The sequence below is a fragment of the Sceloporus occidentalis genome, unplaced genomic scaffold, assembly GCF_023333645.1.
Source record: "Sceloporus occidentalis isolate IW3139 unplaced genomic scaffold, rSceOcc1.0.p SCAF_77, whole genome shotgun sequence".
NCBI lineage: Eukaryota > Metazoa > Chordata > Lepidosauria > Squamata > Phrynosomatidae > Sceloporus > Sceloporus occidentalis.
Genome location: NW_028317057.1, coordinates 1,831,840 through 1,856,644, shown reverse-complemented (window position 1 = coordinate 1,856,644; position 24,805 = coordinate 1,831,840). Strand labels below are relative to the sequence as shown.

At 39.6% G+C, this 24,805-nt stretch overlaps 1 protein-coding gene across 8 annotated transcripts in view; it reads right to left on the bottom strand.

Moving 5' to 3' along the window:
• LOC149285553 (teneurin-3-like) overlaps positions 1-24,805 on the bottom strand; it is a 328,960-nt gene that overhangs the window by 152,304 nt on the left and 151,851 nt on the right. The gene's annotated exons all lie outside the window — the stretch shown is intronic.

The window sequence follows — 24,805 nt, the reverse complement described above, 5'->3', positions numbered from 1 at the left end:
TCATGGCTGGAGAAACACTTATCAGCTGTCCAGGCCCATGCGGCGAAAGCGTTTCTCCCCGTAAAAGAAATGCAGGATCGGCAGTAGGAGACCGAGAGTCTTAATTGAAAGTTCTCGGAGTGATCGTGTAGTTGGATTGCCGCGCGCCGATGACAGAATCACAAGAACCGGCTACAGACGTGATTTCCGATTTTGTCTTTTGTGGGGGTTTTTTGTATTCATTTAAAAGATGGATCAATACCGAGGTTGTTTCTGGCATAATGTTTAGCTTGGGTATACTTGGCTGTGAAGCAAGTGGGCTGTGAATGTGAACACAGAGGCATTATATTAATCTGTTGCACCAAAATGTCCACATCTAGGACAAACGTTATCAATCTAACCCAAATTAAATATTTGTTGTTGTGTGAAAGCTTTAACCAATTTGCTGCAAGATATCTCTACAGCAAACACACGAAACATATTAATCAAGTAGCACGAAGGCTCTTCTTCAAGCCAAATAGGATAGAATGATGAAAAAAACTGTATATTATGTGACCTGTTAACTAAAAATACGTTGCGGGGAGGGGATTTATTCCACTGAGATTTCAGGATGTGAGCCATTGAGGGTCAAAACAAAAATAATCTAAGCCCTTCTTTATTGACCTTTACTTCATATTATGTGTGGGCACATTCGCTGGGATTCTGCTAGCCAATTATTGTATTGATTTGTTGCGTATCGTATAACCTCGATCATCCGGGATCACGTGGAATTCTTTGCGGACGCCAAAGAAGAACTTTGGCGACAGCAAAGAATTCCACATATATATTATGGCGAGGGGGTTGGGGTTGAGGTTTAAAAAGGTGTAATGCCAGTGATTTCATACGTTACTATAAGGGTTACAGTTTGTATCTGCTTAGGTCCATAAAGTATCTATAATGGAATTAAAGCAATGGCCTACAGGAAGATCTCCAGTTTCCGGGACCCCCAATGTCTAAAGAATGCAGCCTTCCCTATTAAACAATATGTAGATTATAGGCCTTTTTTATTTCCGGTATTGAAGGAATGTGCCCTTCTTATGAAAATAGATGCAAAAGTTTAGATTTAACGCGTTAATAAATCTCTGATACACACATGCAGCAGCCTACAGGCAGCTCTAAGGCTTTGACACTTGGAAGAGCCGGAGTAACGGAGCTGAAACAACGGCCACTTAAAACATCCATTCTCTCTGCTGCCGTTTTTTACGCCTGCTGAGCATCCCCATGCCAGAGCCAGTCACCCGGTATGAAATGTGCAAGGGCAGCACAGCCACGTACAGAACATCACCACCAAGACACGGGATCTTCTGTGCACCTCTACCCTGCCTGGCAACCAAGGGTTAACCTTAGCGTGCCACTTCATCAAATATTCTGCGGTTTGGGAGCTGGTAACAGGCAGTCACATCCCTCTAGACACCAGAACACTTCTTTAAACACTCTCCGTATCCGTTTACAGAAGGCTTACGTGCGGATGCAAATATACTGTAACGATGGAGAGGGAGCGGCAGAATGTCACACTTCCAGAGCCAGCAGAGAGATCCGCACATCGGTCACCAAAGGGTTAAGATGCTGCGATGCCATAGATTTTTCCTATAGCTATTCTTGAAATTCTACCCTTCAAGATCAGGAGGTCTCTCTCTGCCAAAGCAGGTTCTGATCTAATCTATTAGACGTCGGAATAAAGAAGATTCCCAATTTGCCAATGGAAAGCGCTCAGTCTTTCCGGTGCAGACTCATATTAGAACCCGAAAATCCCCTGCAAATATTTACAGCTGCTGAAATAACCCAGTAAGGGCAACAGCGGTGCCTACAATAACACGGCGTGCGTTCTAAATCTAGAACACATTCAGACCTTAAGAGTCTTTTCATTACAGGCCTTTTGATTGAAAGATCAGTGTGTGTATTGTACCAACAAACTAACACCGCCAACGGATCGGGGAGAAAAAAATATAGCTTATTACTCGTGTGCCTGAATGATCTTTTTACTTTAAAGTTGCCTTAAATGCCAACTGAAAGACTGCATTAGCATGGTGTGAAAAAAATAATCACAGCCTTTCACTTTGCATTTTGACAGCATTGAGATGGCCATTGATGAACAGAAAAATAACAGCGGTTATAGCAAAGAGAGACCTCGATTACTATATATTTACCAAGACTAAGAGGTGCAGTCACTAAACCAGTGGTTTCCAGGAGTTCTAAACATTTAATTTCACCGGCTTTTCTGATTATTATGAAATGTCAGCCCCGGTAAGACTGGTTGGGCTGGCCGCTTATAATCCATGGCTTCATTTGTTTCAGGAATCATTAAAGGGACAGAAAAGGTTTTTTTTCAAGTAACTTTTAAGCAGTCAGTGTCCATGTTATGGACACTTATGGCACCCGTACTCCCGGTGACCTCCTCTCCCCATCTGGACAGAGAGAAGGGACGCTGAAGAAGCAAAAAGTTTTGTTTTTTTATGTAATCTCTCAAAAGAAGAGCTGTGACAATTCTTGCTTTGAATATACCGGTAAGTAAGGTTTTCTTACAAAAGAGAGAGAGAGAGAGAAATACTGCCTCATTCACTATGCATTAAACAGGCATTCCCCTTTTTAGTAAATACACTCCTTTGAGTGATAACTAAAATGCTGACCTGTCTGTGAGGCTGAAGCTGGGATAAAAAAATATTAAATGAGTGTTGGCAAGTCCTGGTGATCTGCTAAATAATCCAAGATGAAATGGGACAACCACATCCCTTACTAAAGAAAATCAAATCGCCATAAGCTCGCCTGCTCATAAAAGAGCGACCTGACAGTCTCAAACCAGTTTATACTCAAGAAAGAAAAAAGGGCTCCAACGGCAGCTCCAAGCTCTACCATGGGGCAGCAGAACGCATTTCCATGGCCATTCAAGTCTTGGCAAACCGTGCTTAGCAATCATCAATCGCAAAGAGCTCATAAAACCCTAACCTGTTAATTACTCGCTCCGGACGGATGTTTAGCACCAGCAGTCTAATCCAGTTCTCCATAGGAGTTATCATAAAGGGCTCTGGAGAATGTCTTGCTGTCTCTTAGACGTCTTCCTGATGTGATAGTCTCAAGATGCATTGTTTTGGACCACTGACTAAACAAATACAGGCAGCGAGAACCTTAAACACTAGACACGTGTTTAAACATGTCAATCGGAAGCTAGAATCCGGCATCATTCTGTATCTGGAAATCCAGCTCTGGCTGGGACACATCTCCCATGATTCCACTCGTGCCGTATGAGAATGGTGTTAGCAGTAAAGCCTATGGGCTACCCTCGTCTCCGGCATGAAGAACAGTCACAGAGTCTGCTTTGAACATTTGGTTTCTAACCAAGCGAACGTTTTTGTAGCCAAATTGAAAAAACAAAAACAAATATTGGGGTGATTTAACGATTTTACATTCTCCAGCACGTAGGAGTTAAGCAGTAAGAAGTGTAAAACTCACAGCTTTTAGTAGAGAAAGTGTCAAATTAACATGCTATTTTATCACTTTGTGAATGATCAACGTGTTACTTTACTCATATTCACTCATATTATGCTGAGGTTAATTTAAACACAGATACAAGGGTCAACTGTCACCCCGCGCATGCACACAGGTTTTAAAAATATCCCAGTACTTTACATTGCTTTGAGGAACGGCATCACTGCTTTCAATATAAGCCAAATACGTCAGGGGAAACGTGTCTTGAAATTACTAATTTGCTCACTGTTAATGAACACTGTCCAGCACGATTTATGCTTAAATCAGCACTGCACGCTTGGATGACAACATTTATTATGCAGAATACATTTTACATGTAAATACAGCACTTTGGAGTATGTGAATAATGTTATAGGGAAAAAAAAAACATTAATCCGCCCTGAAAAGGTTACTTTTTGTTGTTATTATTTCACAAAAAACATTCAACCCCCATCTACCCCGGCACAGGCGATACTCAGACATCATTATGTTGCGTTCTATAATCCCCATCATAATCTGCCTGCATTGCCCGTACTATACAGCTTTGTGGATAATTGACTAAGCCACTGGCTATTATGGACTACAAATCCCTGTAGGTTTGGCTACTGACACCTTAAGCAAGTATCTTAGAGCAGCCATGCTGTTCTGACACCTAACCATTAAACCCCCTAACGCAGCACAATATATAGCGCCAACAATTTGCACAGCGCTTCTTGTAGCACATACGTTCAAGGGGTCTGACAAAAGTAGAACCGAAGGACCAAGACAAACTGACACATTGAGTATTACAATCTTTAACGTTACAGGGGTGCTGAGTAAGCCTCTGCATGTAGACCCCCAGATTTTACCTGAACACCCCCACGTTCATCACCCCTTCATCTCTTAACAGGCTTTTTCATTCCCCTCGATGAATATTAGTAAAGCCCATGGAAGAGCTCCTGGTGGCTTCTAGTAGACCTGGAGCCCTGGGCAGCTGAATCCCAACTGTCCAACTCCAGTATTCATGGCAGTAGGCAGTGTTATCCCTTATTTCATGGTAATACCTAACAAAATTATTACCAATACATAATAGAAAAGGGCTAAATTTTGGTTTCATTTGAGACCGACCACTGCAAGATCATGGCCCAGAGGAATAGAGTTGCCAACCCCAGTATAAATAACGCAATATCTCAGTACGTAGGCTGTTCCTTAAAGTCCCCAGTTGTATTTGCTCTCATCCGTTTGACTCCGTCATTAATTTTGTACACCGAACACAATGCCCTACAACCCAACATTGTGGCAATAATTACCGAGGCCAATTAAAAGTTAGCACCTGCGGTTTTCTTGCAGATGTTTTGTCTCTATATATTTCCGTGAACTGACTAGGCTATTAAAATATTTCATTAACAGCACGAAAAGCTGATAAGGTAAAAATATTGCTTTTGTACATACGCATATTCACAAAGATCATATATTTATCCATATTCTACATCATTTAATATTTTTGTCTTAAGAAACAGGTTTTCTTTTATAAACCAGAGTCATGTCATTAGGAGAGCTTAAGATGGCAGAAAGAATGTTGCAACAAAGTGTCCGTGACGTTCTTGCGTGTAAAAAAGACCACCCCCTGTATGGCCACATTTTCACTAATCCTCTGGCGCGGGGGGCAGCTTTCATCATACTGTCCCACCTCTCTGCAATTTGTCCTGTCTGGGCCAGTTTTATTATGGTGGATAAAGGGACTCAATAGGGGGTGCCCTGGGAAAATAAGTCATTACCTTACAAAACGAAGAACTAAACCTGTGAATGGATTGGGTATTCTTAATGAATCCACAAAGAAAGCAAAAAAAGCCCCCCAAACAAGCAAGCTGAACATAGCCCTTAAATGTGCAACGACTATAACAAGCAAAAATCAATCAAATCTCTCCCTAGAACAATCCCGGTTTTCTTACAATAATTTACAGACCCACTAGAGCTGAAAAAGATGTCAAATACTAAACCAAGTAACTAATTAAAGTCTGATTTTCCACTACAGGAGCAATCATTCTTCTTACTTAACACCTTCGGCACTAAAGCAATGCCTTCTGTAGAGAAGGTTATATATCATTTGGTACCGAGACTTTTTCCTCCATACTATGTCCTGCACTGGAAATCCAAAGCTTATGAAAAATGAACCCCATCATAGGGCTGCTCAGTGTCCCAAAGACCCCGCAGAATATATAATGGATCGTGTTGCTCTTGTTCAAGGAATGAGGTTCCCAATCTAATGGGAGGCTATTAATTACCTAATTAAGGTCGTGTACGGATTCGCAGGTCATGCACTAGATCCTCGCATCCTCCGTGTAACAATGTTGCAGAAGAGTGCAGCCTTCCATAACTACTGCATTCAAAGTCACAGGAGGAACAATGGAATGAAGAATGCTTACATTTCATGTCTTAGACAGCCAGATGTCTTGTCGCGTGTCTGAAGGCTGTCATGGAATATTCGTGATAAATTCTTCATAAAATGTGCAGTTTGATAGCGCCACCAGAGGACTCGGTCTTAGTTCTCTAAGTGCTCTGGTATACCTCATCTGCTTTTGTGGAGGAAGACTGATACTCTTCTCTTTTTTTAAACCTCACCGTCATTGACATCAGTACTTGAGGAATACCTTCACAAGCCTCTGCTGTATCTCTCTCCACCGGAAGCCAGGCGTAAACCCAGCGGCCCACGGATTATGGATCATGCAATCTGCTATTGTGAAATAGCATATTAAATCATTTTTTCCCTCGTTTTTATGGTACTGCCCATTTCCATGGCAGCATTTTTGACCAACCATACAAAGAAAAACTACATTTACAGTAATTTTAACCCCTTAATGACAAAGCCCGTACCTGTGCGGGCTCAAAATGCATTGTTTTCAATGGGTTTAGGGACCGCCCATTCTCCTTAAGGGGTTAAATATTCCCAGACTTTTTGGTCGTTTGGAAATTGTTAAAGCAAAAAGAGGCTAATCCAGAATAATGTTAAGGAGTTATGTATTGGAGAAACTATGGAAATAACAAACTTATAATAATCTTAAATAACAAAAATAACAATAGTAATATATGGGTACACATACCACACCAATTAAGGGGTTATATTGCTTTATGTTTGATGTATTTAGTTTTAACTAATTATGTGCTGCTACCAGGCTTGCCAACCGTTAATGCAAAGTATAAGTTCCATAAGATTCTCAATTGGCTAATACTGGGGGGGAAAAACTAATTTCGTTTAGCTTCTATGTAGTACCTTCCATCCGAGAGCTTATTACGCTGAGGCTTCTCATTAAAAAGCTAATTATCATGTATCCTTCTCAGTCTGTACCTGACAATGTAATGCAATAAAGCGCAGCTTTCGGATCAAATACGGGAACAACTCTCTTCCTGACAGTAAAACGTGAACTTTTGGTATTTGGGAATTTAAGCAGATGCAAGCCTCGAGTTTAATGTAATTAGAAAGGAGATATTCAATTTACAGTATCCACAAGTAATGATGATTAAATTGTTCCAAAAAAACAGTCGGTAAGCAGAAGACACCACTGTTGTAATTACATCCCGTTCGCAAAATGAGCCTGGTGATGTGAACTTCGAGAGTTTTAAGTAAATGAAGGCCAAGTGATAAAACACAAAGTACAGTGTTTAGACGACTGCGTTGCTAAACGTAATGAAGGAAGGAGCAGATACCCAGAACTACTGAAAGATTTTATTACTTACCGCAATTATTAGCACAGCACGCTTCGTGCTCTAATAAATCCATTAAATACCAGGCTGGCAAAATGTCTTCTCTTTGTATCCATAACCCTCATCTTCTCGCAAGACGTTTATATCAATTTGGCATCTTAAAAAAATTCCGGCAAGAATTCTTCCACCTCCAGACTAACCTCAAGCACGTGGATGTTTTACGGTTTCCTTCGTCTAAAGCAAGAGATATCAGCTATGAATATTAAAGCGTATTCTTCCAACGTTAGCTGGGTCAGCACTCCACGAGGACCAAGGTGAAAAATATACAAATAACAATCGCAATCACGGCAGCTGCGATTATAAGTCTCCGGAAAAAACGTATTCTGGCAATAATGGGACGATATTTAACACTGCTACTTGAAGCTTTGTGGCCTTCTCTCATCGCTCGCGTCTGAATAGAACGAGCACTTAGAGGCTATGAGTGCTTGCCCACACTAGCTCCTTCCATTATATTAGACCATTGTTTCCCCCGACTGCAAAGGGATAGCTCGAACCTCTCTGGCCTGAAAGTCAAAAGGCTTGTCATAATACATTAATAACACTTCTGTGCTCAGGTTTCATTGAAGAAAATCCAGCTCTGTGAAAATAAAGACTAAAAGTTTAACCTTCTTAGTGCTGGCGAGCCTGCCAAGGAACGGAAGCCCTTTATAGCAGGCCTTCGGGGGGCTTGTTAACACGTACAACACTGGATTATAAATTCCATCATCAACATTCTGCATCAGACAGAAATAGTATTATTACTGCATTTTATTAATGACTGTCAATAGGTTTCACAGAGCTGTATTATGTATCGATGATGTCATGCGTGGGCTTGCTGTGAAGCCGCTTCTCGCCCACATTATGTAGCAGCAGTCCAGACTACAGAGCCAAATTGTGACCTGTATCCCTAGCATCACGCGTGTACAGACGGCCAACGGCGCAACAGGACAACTTGGTAAATTTTATATTAAAAAATAAAAATGATTAAAAAAACAGCGTCAGCACTTCTTAGTGGCTCGGCTGTAGAGGCCTGCTCTGTGAAGAAGAATAATATAATCTGTGAACGTCGGCTGATATAGCGGTGTACACTTATATGATATCCTCACATACATTATTGGAATGCAGAACGAAATGGAATTAATCATCGTTCACCTTACATGACTTCAGTTGATCGAACACTTTTTAACGGCCAACAAAAGAAAAGCCTAACATGACTCTTCGGTGTACATTACTAGGTTTCCTCCCATAAGTAAGGAAATCCTATGCTATGAAAACACTAGTTATGGAAGTGCTGGGGGGGGGTTCCGGATCACTCGGGGAGACGTAACCTGTCTAGATCGTTTCCTCATAGGCTTTTAAACGCACTTAATGAATAATCATCATCAGCTCATCAGCGCAGGTTTTCTGTATGTTCAGGTTTTGCCAGTTAAATAGAATGCGTTTCAGTATGTGGAAAGTCTGGGGGACATATAATACCGAGTGACTGGCCGCGGAACATAAACACAACGTGAATGCTGTGTACCGCCAATAGCTTACCGCGTCTGTAACGTGTGAGCCAGTGCAATGTTTAAAATGAAGTTCAAAAATGACTTTACTAGCCTATATTTTATCCCGCTATAAACCTCAGCCTTTGGGGGGCGCTATGGACACTTCCATACAAACGTGTGAACTCGGAGATATTGTCTGTTTAGGTCATCCAAGTTAAAGCTCTTTAGGGTCTTATAAATCTCTCTTGACTAGAACATGCACTTGCACAGAGAGAGACTAATTTCGTAGACTGAGTCTCTGTCCACTAGAAAAATAGTGCTTTCCTGTCAAAGACTGATATATTTATTTTCATTTATGTCCTGTCTGCTGGATAATCAAGTCTGAATAGAGGTTTTCTTTTCCTCTAGGGGGAAAAAAAAATACGAAAAAAGCAGACAAAATACAAGCTTTAATAATAGTGTAGTTGTTTCTAATTTTACATGGGGGGGGATCACAGATTGGGAGTTAAGTAAAAAAAAAAAAAAGCATTATCATCGTAGCAAGAAAATCAAATAAAAGACCACTTTTCAAATTCTGCATCAAAATCTGCGTTTTTTACGTGACCACTATTGGATCTGTCGTATAGCACAAGAAGAAGTCACTGCGAAGAAAATCAGCGCCAAGTTATGGTTCTATGATCATTGGCCAACTTTACCCCTGGAACAGAATAGTTAAAAGTCAGCAGCCATATTAACATAATCTAGATTTATGGTACTCTATAGAGTACCTGTGAAATAAAAAAATATACAATTTAAAAAATGCTGTTATCGCTTTGATTTGGTAATTTACCCTGCAGCACGCTGCTCTCTGATCACGAGTGATGTCTCATTAAACAAATCCACAATTCAGTCTTAAAATATTATGAAAAAAAGAGATTTATTTAATGTGGAGATTTAGAAACAGTAGAGCTTCCTGCTGCTCCCTAATAAGTCTAATTACTTGGAAGGGTTTCCAGCCATAAATAAGGTCTGTTATATCCTGTCTAATTCAGCAAGTCAGAAGACACAAGGAGAAACGACAAGACCCGATCTGGTCCAGGGAGAGCAGTTCCTCATGACTGTGAAAAACAATCACCCTCACACATGGATGTCTCATATGGTAGAATCATGGTGGACAATAGAAATTGATTCAGCGTTGAACGCTACCCTAGAAAATCACTACACTGCCCTAATAACGGATCATCACGGGGTACCAAGTGAAACATGTGGATTGCTTCTCTAGGGGCTTACCTCTCAAAAGTAACTTTAGAACAACCAAAAACATTCTATAAATACACAATATGCCACGTGCAGGTCTCTAGCTTTTGTGAAACAAAATGTCCCTGCTAACTTAAGAAAACCATATATTCTGTTTAATTGGACAGAGACAATGCATACCGAAGGGCTGCATTAAAATCATTGCTACTCTGCATCATGCATTTTTAGAGTCTCCAGGTACGGAGCCATCTGGATGAACGACTTGAAGATGAATTCATATACCCACAGTCCATGAAGCCGATACACAACACAAGTAAAATGACGGCTCTGTCTAATTATGAACTGAATACAAGCTTTAGAAACTACACAAATATTTAATTCCGTTCTGGAATCTGGAACATAAGATTTGTCTTCCCAACCAGAAGACTCCAGAGTTTAAAGGGACATTTAAGGGTTTTACAGAAAAGGAGGTCTCAGTAGATACACCTCGTTTTCCACTTAAAAAAACCCCCAACAATGGCGTCTATCAGAGGAGTTTGCTGGCTCTTTAAGTTGGGTGACCGTATTAAACAATTATTGCATTAACTGTCAGAAAACAAACAAACGGGAAGACGTGACGCATTACCGTGATGTGGAAATGGTAGCAATTATACAATTGACTCTTCAATTAAGAATATTTTACTGGGAATAATTGATTTTTGCAGTTGACCTTTAAACTTTGACCCTAATAATGCAGCAGTCCATTCTCATTTCATTTTTCCACATGCCTATACAACTGCCATAACATCCATAAAATGACCAAAAAAAACCCACCAATTAGCAAAGAATCTTCCACATTCACCCTGACGTGAAGATTGTTGGGTTTGTTTTTGCGGTTTCATTATTACAGACGTATTTTAGCCAAAAAAAAAAACTATTTGCTTTTTAGTAACCGAATTAAGCATTTCAATTGAATACCATAAATCAAAGAATCTGTACATAACTTTATTAGAAATTATAATTCACCTAAAAATGAGTAAACAAATTAAAGTCCTTGGCAGGCTATACAAAAAAATAAAAATATTTCAGATTGACGAGCGCTCAACCTCATCACGAGGACAGCCAAGGATTCGCGTTCTGCTGGCTCCACGTTTTGTTACAGCTAGGGCTGTGTTTAGCTTTCGCCCACATAACACAAGAGACAAACTCTCCAAATCCAGTTACATTAAACTCTAATTACCAGCAAGTAGGCCTCGGGAACTGCCCACAACACAAAGGCATTCAGCACAAAGCGCTTAGCAACACCAGCCACATTGGCTCAAAGGAGATCTAGTGGCTATTGTACATTCTCCGGGCCTTTGAGATGCGGAGAGTGGCACATACATGAACCGTCTGCGTGCACTTTGCGACTTGATCTTAAAATCCTTTAAAGTAAAGAACCGCTGAAGTCTACAGGGGAAAACTCGGAACGTTTGCATAGTTCAGCTATGTAATTTAATTAAACGTAGGGCTTGTAGACGTATTATCAATCTAGTCATAAGCTGCTTCATTTATTTCATTACATAAATGTCACACAAGATGCACAGGAGGTCGGTACCCAATAGCACCGTGTTTCCTAACCTCTTGGGCCACCGTGCATGTTGCTGGAATATCCCAGCAACGGCAGAGATTGCATAAAGTGGCCATGTCATGCCCATACATATTCAAAGCTTTAACTATGATTAAATGAACCCGACCACGTAGGAACACACGTAGGAACACACGTAGGAACACACGTAGGAACACACGTAGGAACACACGTAGGAACACACGTAGGAACACACTTCTCGGTAGCTGGAGGCACCTTGTCCATGATACTGACCAACATCACGCAATCTCTGCAAGGTGTTTTCAATATGGATGTAGGAAAGCTTTTTGATATAAAATTAAATAAGTGTCCCATTAAAAAGCAATTCCTCATTTTGATTAATTTAGCTGTGCTGTTGGTGTAATCGCCATAAACAATACATGAGAAACACTGCTACAGCCGATTCATCATAGTGTTACCTACACAGCGAGAATGTATATTTGTGCCTCCTGCCTCTGTGGCATCACATTGACACCCATCGAAAGGTTAAAGGGATTAGGGGCCCAAGAGAACACTTACACTGAGAAAATATGTTAATATTCTGCATGAGTAGACATTTCCTCCTGTCCAGACAACATTGTGCCCTCAAGTCTCCTCTACCATAAAACCATTTCCAACCCCAACGTCAGTAACGCTCTCCTTTATTTTGCATGCAAGTTACTCATTTCCACCTATGTATATAAGAGCTGTCACAATATAGTCTTCAAGGACAGCAGACACACCAATAGACTTTGATTAGTGATACGCAAACTGAAGTTAATGGAATCCTCAAAGTCTGACACACTATAAGAACTCAAGGACTCTGTCTTTGGAGAGAGTCTTTTAGGGGTTATGTATTAAAAAGTGATTCTGCTACAAAGCTTGACATGTCCTCTGATTACCAAAGCAACCAATGCAACATTGGGATTGTCAAAGTTAGCAATATCAGAAGATGCCTAAAACATGTGCGCTAATACTTTAACAAGAAATACAAAGATATTAGTAACATAGTTCATAAGGTTGAAAAAAGACCAAAGTCCATCAAGTTCAACCTATATACATATTGTGTCCCTACTGTGTTGATCCAGAGGAAGGCAAAAAACCCTTATGAAGCAGATGCCAATTGCCCCATACCAGGGGGAAAATTCCTTCCCGACTCCAAATATGGCAATCAGAATAAATCCCTGGATCAACGTTCTGTCCCTATTAATCTAATATCCATAACTTGTAATATTATTGCTTTCAAGAAACACGTCCAGGCTCCTTTTGAACTCTTTTATTGAGTTTACCATCACCACTTCCTCTGGCAGAGAGTTCCATAATCTCACCGCTCTTACTGTAAAGAACCCCCGTCTGTGCTGGTGTAGAAACCTTCTTTCCTCCAGCCGTAGAGGATGTCCCCTTGTTATAGATACAGTCCTGGGTATAAATAGGTCCTGGGAGTGATCTCTGTACTGTCCCCTTATATATTTATACATAGTTATTAAGTCCCCCCTAAGCCGTCTTTTTTCCAAACTAAATAACCCCAATTCTGATAATCTTTCTGGGTACTGTAGTCCTCCCATTCCCCTTATTACTCTGGTTGCCCGTCTTTGAACCCTCTCCAGCTCCACTATATCTTTCTTGTACACTGGTGCCCAGTACTGTACACAGTATTCCATGTGTGGTCTGACTAGTGACTTGTACAGGGGTAGAATTATTTCCTTGTCGTGGGCATCTATGCCCCTTTTGATGCACCCCATGATTTTATTTGCCTTAGCAGCAGCTGCCTGACACTGGTCGCTACAGGTAAATTTACTGTTAACTAAAACTCCTAAGTCCTTTTCCATGTCAGTCGTCCCCAGTGTTTTCCCATTTAATACATATTCCCAGCCTGGATTTTTCTTCCCCATGTGCATAACCTTACATTTATCTGTGTTGAACCTCATCTGCCACATCCCAGCCCAAGCCTCCAAGTATATTCATATACTTAATGAAATTAAAAGGCAATGCTACAAGAAGTCAATGAGACCATCTGGTTGATTAAAGGTGCAGTTCCACTTAGACTATATATGAACTGCACTCTCTAGTACCAGCAGTTCTGTCGTCATATTCTTTCCGCTTACAAAAATGTATTTCTGCAACAGTGGATCCATTGCCTTATCTGTAAGGTTTTCTGTCCTACCAAATACATTTGTTATCTAGGAGCACCGAGTTAAATTGTGACAAATTAGCAATTGAGCTGGTTGTTCTCAGTACCCGCGGAGCAGTAGAATGAAGTTGAAGCCTGAAACAAAGTTACTGCTGTTTTAATCTCTGGGGGACAAAGTGTTTTATAAGATGCGGAAGTCAGAATTGTAAGCTTTATCTCAGACAGCACAAAGGGACCTCACTTGTCCCAAAAGTACCAGCACTTACATTTCATTTTGACTTGGGGAAATTCTAAGGGATATTGGATAATGTGTGTGCTTAAAACCAGGTGAGTCAGAGAAAAAGAATGCTGATCATCTGATTTTGCCCAAACAATGAACTGGATTCTTATTTTTCATGAACTTTATACTCCAATTCATGCAGGCATTTGTTAGAATACCAGGCTTCTGTCTACTTTTGACTACTGAAACAGTCTAGCACATTCCCTGTGCATTTTTAGTAGCACTCCCACTTAAGTCAAAGGTAGCTTCAACTGATCCCAGCAGGACAAGCATCAGCCAGTCCCATGTACGCTAGCAAAACATCCACTTTCAGACAGCTCCATGTGATTGGCTGCTGCTACTTACATTGACTACATAGGATGTCCTATTGAGCACGTGGAGGAAGTGTACATAAGAATGCTTCCTGCTTCCAGTAGAGGCAGCAGGGGGTGGAGTTAAATGAAACAAAAGACGCATTTCCTAACACCTGTACAGATTTGCATACAGTCAAATGTATTGACCAAGAAAAATGAAATCAAATGTACATTTAACATGGAAATAGGACTGGAGGGGACTTTGACAATCTTCATTTTTACCTTTTTTTAATATTTATAAAAATTATCCAATTGCATAGAAAACACACATGCATTCCATTACATTCTGTATGGAATGGAAATATATTTGTGTTAGAGAGATCAAAGAAGGCTGGAAACTCTTGCTGATTGAACAAAAATCAATGATTGTATTTAATGATTTTATGAAGAAAATAAATGACCCTCTTACTCCTAATGGATTCATGTCAGTTGTGAGCAACACATCAAATAATGCTGACTAGTACAGTGCAAAGTGGTGTCACTTTTCATGCGAGAGCCTTAAAAACCTTTTCAGCGAGAAATTGTGTTTTAATGCCATTTCAGATGTCATTTCGGAGAGGATTTCTGCAATCCTATTTCATAATGCTGAAAGCACTACAAGCTGATACTGTCATTGGCATATGCATCCAGTCACCTTTTAAAAGTCTATTAAAGAACATGCATATATATATATATATATATATATATATATATATATATTTTATTATTATTTATTTATTTATTTATTTGACTTGGCTGAAGACTTTTTTTTTTTGCTTACGGCAATAATTCACTTAAAAGTCAGCAATCTGAAGCAAATACTAAAAAGAAAAAGTAAATGAATAAAGCACTTATGGATCAAAGTAAATGGCTTGTTATGCCGCACGCGTAACTGAATATTTTTCTGTTGTCAGACTTGATGTGCTAAAGTACTGCAGAGCAGAGCTTGCAATGAAGAAAAGGCTTTAAATACCATTTAAAGTATGTGTTATACTAACTTCAAGATTATGGCCTTCCAAACAACCTCTACCTTTAAATCAAAGCCTTTCCAATACATTCAATCAAATTACATGTTCGTTCTTCGGTGCCAGAAACCAATGTGTTATTTTCAAGAACTATTTGCCTTTTCAATTTTTGTCTCCTTTTTGATCTTCTAATTTATATTGTAATGGAACACGAAGATCTACGTAGCTGTTGGATCTTAACTAAATAAAGTAACTTCTAAAGGCTTTAGGTTTATTAGAAAACCAAGGAGCCGGCTAGCTTTAATAATAGCACAAAATTAACAAGCCAGCAGTAAAATTCTAAAAGCCATTTGGCTTTTGAGGTTTGCCAAGCCACGTGTTAACCTGTCCTCTATATCCATTTCCTCTATAATGTGCAATATGTGAAATAGTTATACTATATTGCCCTTACAATGGAGGTGTTACCTATATTCATTAGTGACACCAACTACGCACCTACTCTCTAGCCACGTCCTTCCCACTCCATGCCCACTAAAGTCCTGGAGATCCCACTTGGAAGTCTTCACAAAGAGCTCCAGGTAGCCTAACCTGGGAAGTTCCCATGTAAGTTTCCAAGTTTGGGGTGAGAGTTCCCAGACCAAGTTAACCCTCGGGCCATCACATCTTTTTTTATTTACTAAAGATGGTTAACCAACCTGTAAAAGCAACAGCACACCCACCAACACTAATTCTTCTCCCAACCTCAATATATTCCGAGCAGTTTTCTGTAGTTTTCAATTAATATATATTTCATTACTAACATTTACTAATAATCTCCCACTGAAAAATCTGCATGATTTATTTTTTTTACAGCTGTGTCCTCATTATGTTTATCTATACAGACAGAAAAAATATGGGTTGCGACAGAACAAATGGCAGAAGTGTCTTTTAATCCTCCTGCCCATGGTAACAGTTTAATTAGGAACATCTTGGCTCAGATGTTGATCGTGTGTCAGTCTATCCCAGCAGAGAACGGCACACAATCCATCTTTGTTTTATTGCGCTACGCAAAGACACCAATCAGAAAGTATCCAGGGGACTGAGCAAAGCGTAGCAAGAAGTCGCGCGTGCGATATGGGACTACGTTAATCAGTAATAATACCTGCTACTGACGGTAAACAAGGCTGAGGACATGTACATGTACAAACAAATCACGCACAAAATAGGACAAAAGAATGACACAAGTTTTTTTAGAACAGCAACAAGGAAATACTTGGCGTTAGGATTGTTTGATGGTACCTATGGTTATACAAATACTAATTCTTGCTTCAAAATAACATCATTCATTGTCAGGCGGAAATTACACACTACGTTATCTCAGCCATAGTCGCAGCACTTGGGTGACCAAAGTGACATGTTCTCAGCCAGCACACGTGAAGAATATGGCATGTATCATCTCACAGAAGGTAATCGGTTACCCGGTCATCATGTGAAAAGTACATGTGTCCTGAAAATAGGCTAAAGTATCACTGAGGTGTATCTACGGTGTGTTGAGTTTTTAATGTCTTTGTTTAACTGACAAATACCACAAAAGTCATTAAAGAATGTACTTGGTCTACCATAATAGGTAAAGAAGGGCCACTAGATGAAAATATAGTCACTCCTGTCTCATTCCATAAGAAGCAAGGACCACACAAAGCAATGAAGGTTAACAGGTAAAAAACTGCCTTCAGTGACCGAATCACAAGGTTCCTGTTTCTTCATAATATTTATGGTGCTCACACAGATCAATACAAGAATGTGCAACACACGACTTCTTTAAGATTAAAAGATGCTCTATGGTATTAGATTAGGCATCATCCTCGATAGGCGTAGTGGAACGTCTTATTTCCAATTAAAACACCTGAGCCCAAGCACAAGTCAGCTTTTATTAGTCACTTATCGGAATCATGGTGTTCAAGCTGTCACCCTCACGCAGCTCTGACCACCTTTCTGCATCCATCAACTGCTACTTTATAAATCCAGCACATTTCTGAAAAGGGCATTGCACTCAGGTCCAAGTGATTTATTCAGAAAAGGCAAGACAGTTTGTGCGACTGTCTCTCATAACTTTATGACTCTCTATAGCCTTCTTGCTGGAGAGTAAAATATTTATTATTTCTCTGACTCGTTCTGTTCTGGAGAAGGTGATGCTGCTTGCAGGGTTCCTGCCACCGTTTCATGAATGCCAATTCCAACTCTGTTTGCAACTAAATCAAGGACCTGGATTTTAACTGGTGAAACGATTAAAGAAATAATAGAATCAGTAACTTCATGCTAGATCAAAAATGTTTGGTTAAGGCGGGAGACAATAGTAGGATTGTTTGGGAACAGCTGTGCTCTAGAACAATGACTCAAAATATAGCAAGTGAAGAAGTGGCACTTGGGGTAAAACCATGTAGATTTATTGTCAAACTTTTCTTTCCTTCCAAAAGCACTCTATATTTAGCTGGTAAAGAAAACCAATGAATTGTGCAAGAGGGGTTTGTCCCATATTTCTCAACACTCCCTTGAGGAACAGAGAAAACACCTACTAGAATAATCTTCAAGGCAAATTTAAAATACTGTCTCGGGAGACATGTTCCAGAAATGTATGTTTTGGGTCTATGGCTATGAATTCTTTTGGGTCCACTAGGACTTCAATAAAGTGGATGCAAACGTGAAGACGGAAACACCGAAGAACATGAAAACCAACAAATCTTACTTGAGAGATTTGAAAACATACTGTCAACATTTACAGTGTTACGGCATCTTTATGATATTTGCCGAATCTTCAAGGCATGGATCACTAAAAAAAGTCTCAGAAGATTATCTGACTATTCCATTACATTTATTTATAGAGCGCCGGTAGATTTCATAGTGCTAGCACAATAGAAGGGAGTAAACATACAATTTGACAATAAGAGTAAGACACGTTAAGCCTTACTGGTACAGGAGGAGAAGAGCGCACAATTTATTAGACCATTGTGTGACCCAAGATTCGCACCATGGCTTTTTGCATAGAAGCAATTATATTTTTTGAGATTTTATGGTGTTCAAGTGGTAAAGTTATATACCAAGTAATATCATTTTATACCAATGCGGAAAACTACCCAATTCCTTTTGCCTATGAGCTCTCTTCCCATCTGCTGTGACAGATGTCAGGAGTCGGTATAGCAGAATGGACAGTTTTATAAAGGAAACATTTTCGGCAACAATGGAATCCATACTTCATCATCCTTGACCCTGCTTCTGACCTCAATGCATATCTTCTATGTCTCCCTCTGTGGTGGGGTCTGATCACTTTGACCTACGGCCAGAGGGTATCGTAGGCCAGAGGCTTCTCTGAAAACGGGTTTCCCACCTAACCCAGACATTTAGGCATTCAAGCAATGAACACCTCCCAGCACAAATAATTCTTACCCAAACAAGTCCCATATTCAGCCTCATTAACAAAAGACAAAAGAGGGCTCCAGTTGCAATATGATCACTATCAAGTAAAGTAAAATGGTTTCCAATATGTCAACTGTCATTCTGAAAAACGATCCTCTGCTGGTTTGTTTTCACATCATTCAGTGCAGATTAATTTACCCAAACACATATGGGATTTATTAAAATTTCCCTGCCGCAAATCTGATTGTATAATCAGCACCATATAATGCAAACAAACCCCCATAACCCACGAACACCATGATAAACACATTAAGTATATATATATATACCAAAAAGAAATAAACACACACAAATATATATATATATATATATATATATATAACCCACATACAACACATATTGAGCCACAGAAGTCAGCTGTATTATATATATATATATATATATATATATATATATATATATATATATATATATTACCTTTAGAATCATTTAAGGATTACCAAATGTATCCCAAGAAGGGCTTGCATGAATAACATCAAATTACCAGTACAGGAGTATAATCTTCCTTGTATTGAAAAATGTCCCTGAACGCCAAATCTGACAAAGGAATTCACATTTCTGGATGTTGCAGTATGTAAAACTACTGATCATCTGAATTTAAATGAAGTCATTGAAATAGGTAATTTACACAACTATTATGCAAGATAATTATTTATATTGACATCATTTGGGAGAAGAATACTGTATTCAGCACATTTGAAATAAGAATGTCTCTTAAACATAACCCTATAAGCACATTTATCAGGTCTAAAGCCTATCCATTGCTTCTTTAAAAAAAAACGCCATCGAAACAGCATTTCTCAAGGGGGAAAAATTGAACGATGCTTTGTGTACTATGTGTATTATTGTTAAAAAAATCTATTTATATATATTATCTCTTATTATTATAGCACCACCAATGCACCAAGCACTTCTTACAGTACATTTATTCAACGAGTATCGCACAACTAGAACAGACAGACTGCTCGCAAGGTTAATATTTATAGATGATATATATATATATATATATATATATATATATATGATAGATATATAGATAGATAGATAGATGGATGGATGGATAGATAGATAGATAGCTTGGGATAGCAGTGTTTGTCAAGTAGTATGCTTTGAAAGAAAAAAAATAAGTAGCTCAATATAGAATAATATAATATTTATTTTTGGACTAATAAATGTTAGTCCAATAAAAAAATAAAAAATAAATAAAAAATATATATATAAATATATATACATACACATATATATATATATACATACACATATATATATATATATATATATATATATATATATATATATATATACACACACACACATATATATAAACATCTGGGAAACTGTTTTTACAGAACAGTCCCCCCCAAAAAAAAAGGGTAAATCATTTATTCCATTTATTTATATAGCGCCAGCAGATTCCGTAGCACTGCATGCAGAAAATACTAGTACACAAGGAGAAGAGGGCCCTGCTCTTGCGCGTTCACAACATATTTTGGGTTTATATTTGCTCTCAATGACATTACCCTTTAGTTTGCAGTAAAGGGAATTGTAAATGTGTTTCATCATAATAGTTACTTTTAGCATAATGTGCAAGTGGACTCCTTTTGTTTTAGTTGCAATGATTTTATCCCTTATATAGGACTATTATTCCAGAAAAAAGCAATAATTCCAAACAAAAATATTTAAAATGGGGATAGAAAGCACAGTTTTCTTCCAATACATATGAAAAACGGACTGCCCCTTTAAGTTTATTGTTGGCGGGCTCCCAACGATCGAAGAGTTAAACCTCATGCCACTAAAACATGCTGTGTGCCGAGTATTTTCCTTATTAAATATTAAACAGTTCAACGCGGCCACAGAACGAGGTAAGACTGCTTTCCTTTCAAGTCTACATTTCAGAGAAATCATGCCATTTACAAAAGCAAAAATCAACACCTCTATTGAATAGACCTTCCCGACTGGTGTCCTATTAGTGATGCAAGGACAAGCGAAATCCAATAAAGAAACAGAAGCTTAAATAAGGACAGAGAAGAGATCCCGAGCGCTCCAAGGTCTCCAGAAATAAGCCGCCTTTGTTTACCTGGGGATATATTCAAATCCCGCAGCACCTGATGGGATTTTGATATCTATATAGTAGACAAGCCTAAGATCGGGAAGGGGTATATGGGGGCAGAAAGGGGTCACTCTGCAGTCTATTCGCTAAAGTGGGAAATTGCTGGGAGGTTGCAGACCTAAAATGGCCCTCTTATTGCATAATTCATGATTTCATTGTGCTCAGGGAGAGCTTACTTGAGCTGGCCTAGTGATGTCATGGAGCTGAAACACTAAATTCAGCTGCAAACGTCCAGCTTGAATTTGAATACTTTTACAGAACGCGTACCTCCCCGTCCCCAACATGTCCGGCGTCAGGACACCGGTGCATGGCAAGAGATGGGGGCCACCCCAGAAGAGGAATAGATGTGGACACCCACCCGGGTCACCCAAACAGCCACCTTGTAAGGTTAGCCACATTGGAGCTTCAATGGAGGTCTAAGCTGCAGCTCCCAGGGTCGATCTCTCCCCAGTTGGCCCTTGATCATACCTGGGACAACAGTAGGACCGTTGGGAGGTATGTGAACAGAGGTATTTTCTGGGGGGGGGATAATAATCTTTAAACTCTCCCCACTCTTTCCTACAGCTATATAGAGTATATAGAAAGTGACAGCAGATAAGAACCATTCGGCCCATTCAGTCTGCCCAACAAATATGCTTGCCATTCAAGTGGGAAGGCAGTTAGAAACACTGCCTAAGTATATAATGTAGGTATGTTTAGTACTTTAGCACGCACATTTGTCTTCTAGTGACTTTAAAAGCGCTCTGCAATAACCTTTCGTAATACTTTTTGCTAATCAAAAAGGCAAAGAGCATTGTGCAATACTTGGCCGAAACGCGCCTCCCACCGCAGTTGATCATAGCTAGGATAATGAAGACACATGGCAGCACACTGCAGAGAATTTCTCTTTAATTACTATTTAGGAGGCCGTTGAAAGACATGTATTTACCCTGATATTTAGCACTCACAGAGTATCCTGTGTGTACAAAGCATATTTGTACAAGTGCTTTCCCCTCCTTGGACGGCTAACATATTCCTTGCGTGCCCCGAGGCTCACCTCCACAACCTTTCCTCCTGTCAATAGATGTTTACAGTATTCCTCTCCTTCTGATCTGAGCCATGTAGCTGCACAAAAACCAGTCTTGTGGGTTAGAGGCAAGCCCACCGAGGGACAAAGAGAATTCATAGACTTAATCCTCGGAGTGCCAGCCGACGCGGCTCGGAAAATCAAACGGGCTGAAATCGCTGTAAAGTAAACTCTATGTGATGGACTTGTCAAGAAAGCAAACATTCCAAGAAAAACATCGAAAACATCTTCTAATCTTAAAATAAAAAAGGAGGGTTTTTTCTGTTTGTTTTTAAGAAAAGTTTCTTGGGTTCTGTCTCCGCATGTATTATTTCTTCACGGTGGAAGAACTACACTGCCGTCTGTTCTACCGCCACTTCTGAGTAATCATGAAGCTGTCAGTTGTGAATTGCATATCCAAGAGGACAACAAGATGCTGACGAGATGCGCTTTCTGCTGAAAAGAAAAACATGTATTGTTCGCGGGACACAAATAAATCTTTTCGCTCGATGCAGAGTTTTGAAAGAAGCCAGTTGCACCGGGGAGATTGCTACTATTCTATTATGGATTCGTTTTAGATATTCTTGGAGGTACATTACGGTGGGAATCAGGCCCCGACTGGCCATATGGCACACTGGGCTGCCAGCCAATAGGGTCTTATACTGATCCTGCTACTCCAGTGGCCACATTTTATGTTATGTTATTTGGAGGCCAGTGGCCTTAAAGTGCCAGAGCCACTTAGTCCTCCCTAGTCTGACCCTGATGGAGAGTGGAGACCATGTCTGTCACAAGCCCTAGAATTCTTCTGCCATGACAAAATATATCAAATAAAGATAATAATAAATAACGATGACATCACTACTATTAATAATAATATTAATAATAATGTGAACTATGTGCAAGTTCTAAATACATAGACAAACCAGGGATATCGAAATAAGGTACTTGTATCGAAGGTTATACTTCTAAAAATATACGTTACAGGAAAAACACATTTTACACTTAGTTTGCTTTGTTATTCTAATCACATAGAAATACATCCAAGGACAGAAAAAAAAACACTTTGGGGACTTATTCATCAAAAATGCCGTTACAGGACAGAAGGCCTTCCAATGACAATTGATGAAAGTACATTTCACCTTCAGCATCGTCCACATATCACGGAACGTTCCGAAAAGTCCAGGCATATTTATAGTAGAATAAATAATAATAATACACTAAAAACCCAGTTTGGATTTCTATGTCTAAAGCTAAATTATTGAAATTATAGCCAGTGCAATATGCGTAGCATGAGAGAAAGGAGATAGTTTGAAGTTTATTTCAAAGAAGGAACGAGAAGTCATAATCTAAATTAGATGGCCAGAGGGTTAGACGCAATATAATTAAGTTTTAAGTTACTGAGAAGATGGTAGATAAGTGGAACAGCTTCCCAGCAGAAGTGGTAGAGTCTAAAACAGTGAGCTAACATGCATGGGACAGGCATAAAGCTATCCTGACTCTAAGACAAGACCAAGGACTGATTAAAGTCTGAGTCTTTACATCAGGAAAAATGGGCAGACTAGATGGGCCGAATGGATCTTATCTGCCATCACATTCTATCTTTCTATGTTCTGCGTTATTTGTGATCGTTGGCGGCATACGAAATGGAAGGAAACTTCCGGGCTTAGTTTACACAAAAAAAAATGAAATACTAAAACTCACCTTTTCCATTTTTAGTTTTTTTTTTTAAATCTGATTGAAAACAAATTAACTAAACTATAAAAAGGTACCTATTTGAATGTGTTCGGTAGTGAAACTTGTTTATCTCAAATTAAATTCCATCCGACCCGCTCTCTATCAGTCACGCTCACCCACTGATGAGCCGCCTTCCATCTGAGCTCATGCATACTTAATAGAGAGAGAAATTGGGATTTGGATATATAGCCGGCGTACGCGTCACTTTTAGCGCATGCACGGAAGAAGGTCCGCCTTTTCGCAGTGAACACTCTGATTGATAGATAAGCTTCTTCTAAGCACTACTTTTGTCTCACTGTTGCTGTCAATAAGCTTTCATACGAGCCTTTCCCACGTAATATTTCAGATGTAGGAATGCAGTCTCTGCCAGCATAAGCTGTACGAGATCCCGTGAAAACTCTGCTTCTCGGCAGAATAGTATCGATGGTGCGCGCTCCGACATGTTTCTGTATAATCAGCACGTAATCACTGGGCCCTGCAGCTGTCGCGGTGCACTTAAAGACTCCCAGGCAACCCCGAAAATGAGGAATCGATATAGAAGTACTCTGTAAAAAAAAGTACTTACCATTGGGAGAAGCTGCAGCTCTACAGCTGGAAAGCACCATTTCTTGTCACTGACTGGCTAAGTAAAGCAGCCAATCAATGGCAGGGAATGGATCCCATCAGAACTAGTGGGAGCTCTCTCTGTGCATGAGTGTAGGGGGTTTTGTTAGATCCCCCTTGTTAACCCTCACCAAACCAGCACTTGAGGATGACTGGCAGAGAGTGCATATATGTATATATATATATATCCCAATAAATTACGCAGAACACATCCGTGCAATTGCAACAGGAACCACACGGATCAGCATGCAGTATCTCATGCCTTAAAGTGCATGGCTGGAGAGTCCCTTTATAAGACAGATCTTCCATTTTGTTCCCGTAATGTAGTCTGAAGAGCTTTTAGTGGAGTTGCAAATTCTTGAAATGAGAGTAAGCTTTCCAATCACCAACTAAAGTTTGTTCAATATACCCTACAATGTAGCATGGTTCACATAAAGGTATTGAATGGATCGCGGCATCGCTCGCCAGTATTGGCTGCGGCCGGTCGTTTTACGTATGCGCAGGAGGCTCTGGTAACGTGCTAACCGCCGGCTGGAAAATGACACTGGCATTATGATGGAGTGCAGCTTTAACTGTCACGCGGAGAAGATATAGTTTGTCTGACACACTGCTGACAAAGATGGAAAATATATGCTGACTGCATCAAT